General features: G+C 47.1%; 1 pseudogene; it reads left to right on the forward strand.

The window, feature by feature from the left end:
- The first annotated feature begins 602 nt into the window (after positions 1-602).
- On the forward strand, positions 603-2,151 carry LOC147736927 (uncharacterized; annotated as a pseudogene).
- The last annotated feature ends 220 nt before the right edge of the window (positions 2,152-2,371 follow it).

Consider the following 2,371-nt stretch of genomic DNA (forward strand, 5'->3'; position numbering starts at 1 on the left):
TGCTTATTTCTTGTCATTTTCAGATAAATTGCTGATAATTTCTGGTTTTAGGTATAGCGCGCTGTGCTGCGGTTGACGTGCGCGAGTTCGTGTGGTAGTTTCTTTTCGGGAGTTGCGGTGTGCTTTCTTCCCGATATACGCAATTCATTATTTAATTAATTTATTTATTTATACTTTCTTGCGTGCTGCACTGCCTTTCTTCTCTAGTGCATGCCCGCCCTACCGTAGGAGTTGAGGCTTTGGTGCCCCTCCGTCTTGTTCTTTCCTTTCTTCTTTGTGCGCATGCGCGGAGAGCCGGTTTCATTTTCTGTCACCGGCTCTTCACGCAAGTTGCATTTTTGGCCTGTCAAATCCCCAGCTCGATTTTAACGCTGACTGGAGCGGTTTCCAGACGAGTGCTTGGCACTAGGGGAGTTTATAAGGGCAAGCTCCTGCCACCATTATTATAATATTACTTTCCATTTCTGTCTTTCATCTTCTTACATTTTTTCCTGATAATTGCTGAGACCCAAGTATTATCTGTAGTCAGTAATACTTTAGGGGGTCTTTTGCCCTTGGGTTACTCCTCCCTAGAATCTCCTTCAGACCTCCTATACTGTATTATGGCGTATTACGCCAAGGAGAAAGACAAGTGGGTTGAGTACAATGAATATGAGGAATATCAGGAGCCTTATGAAGAGGAATTGGAGGAGCAACCTGTGGAAGCCCAGGATACCCACGTCCAGGGTTTAGTGAATAAGGCGCTTATCAAGGCCTTAACGCCCCTAACGAAAACTCTTAAATCTTCTGGCAAAAGAAAGTCTAGGTCATCTAGTAAGAACACTTCTACCACACAGGCTTCGGCTGAAGTCCTGTTAAAAATGGCGAAGAATGTTCTGCTGGACCATGGCTCCTTGGCAGGCAGGGATATGCAAGGAGAGTCTTCTCCGGCTACCCTGGATACAACAGATTCCGATGACGAATCAGTGCAGCCCAAGAAGAAGGTCAAGAAGGCCAAACATATGTTTTATGATGCACAGGAGGACGTGACACCAAAGAATCTACTTTTTAATCCTCAGAACTTAATTCACCCTCGGTCTACTAAATGGGTTTCCTGTGTTGAGGTGGCGCATTATGTGCAAAATATTTTGCAACAGGGTTTTGAGAGTCAGGTCAGGGCCACCTTGCGCTCGGAATTTCCCCGACCGTCGTTGTTGGGTAAGGTGGTAGATACGCCGGAATTAGACCCTAACATGGCGACATTCATGCGAAAATGCACCAAAGATCCCAAAAAACGTTTGGATAGGGCCTGGAAAGGGTGCCAAGACAAGATGTTAGATGTCTCAGGTCCGCTGACTAAGATATCAGATGCCGCTGTCACAGCAAACGACAAAGGTGTCCCCCTGAATTCCCCCAACATTATGGAATGGGCGCAACGCGCCATGTATTTTCTGGGCAATACCAATGTGGCGTTATCCACAGAGAGAAGAAGGGCTTTCCTTATGCGCATCAACCCCAAACTGGCTGAGATGGCTACTACGGAACCGGGTTCCCTGGCAAATGGCATGCTGTTTGGCGACGACTTTGTCAAAAAGATGGGCAAATATGTGGCCACTTTTTCTGCCTTGGATAAGGCACAGGCCAACATCAAACACGTTTTTCATTCAGGTGTTTTTAACAGGGCCGGCCGTTACAAAGGTCGAGGGTCCGACCGAGGTGGTAACCAGACCTCTAGAGGTGCAGAACAACGGGGCAGAGTATGTTCCCAAAGATCGAACTTCTATCCGACCCGCAACAGAGGTGACAGGGGTCATGGACAACGAGGAGGTTACAGAGGTCAACAGTTCCAGTCTGGAGATTCCAGCTATGCAAGTACCCATTTTACATTGTGGGGATCTTATGGTGGGAGTTTGCATTGCGCAGTTCCTTCACCAGATGGGCGGCTCTGACTCCCGTCCCATGGATAAGTCAGACAGTTCGAGGTTTTCACATAGAATTTTATGCGACTCCTTCGCAAACAGTGACTCCCAGACCCCTAAGTTTTTCCCCAGTAGAAATGAGTTTCATCGACGAGGAAGTTCAATTGTTATTGAACAAAGGGGCAATAGTGCGGAGGGCTCCTCAACCACACGGTTTTGTGAACAATCCTCTTGGTTCCCAAGAAAGAGCTAGGTTTTCGTCTGGTTCTGAACTTAAAAGAGTTCAATGTGGGAGTAGTATACCGCCATTTCAAAATGGAGGGGATTCATCTCTTGAGAGACATGTTGATGAGTCAGGATTGGATGGTTCGATTGGACCTGAAAGACGCCTATCTGGCGGTCGCCATTTTTCTGCCTCACCGGCGCTTCCTGCAGTTTCAATGGCGCAATCAGTGGTTTGAGTTTTCTGCTAT

Source organism: Lissotriton vulgaris, chromosome 1_1 (genome assembly GCF_964263255.1).
Source record: "Lissotriton vulgaris chromosome 1_1, aLisVul1.2, whole genome shotgun sequence".
Taxonomy (NCBI): domain Eukaryota; kingdom Metazoa; phylum Chordata; class Amphibia; order Caudata; family Salamandridae; genus Lissotriton; species Lissotriton vulgaris.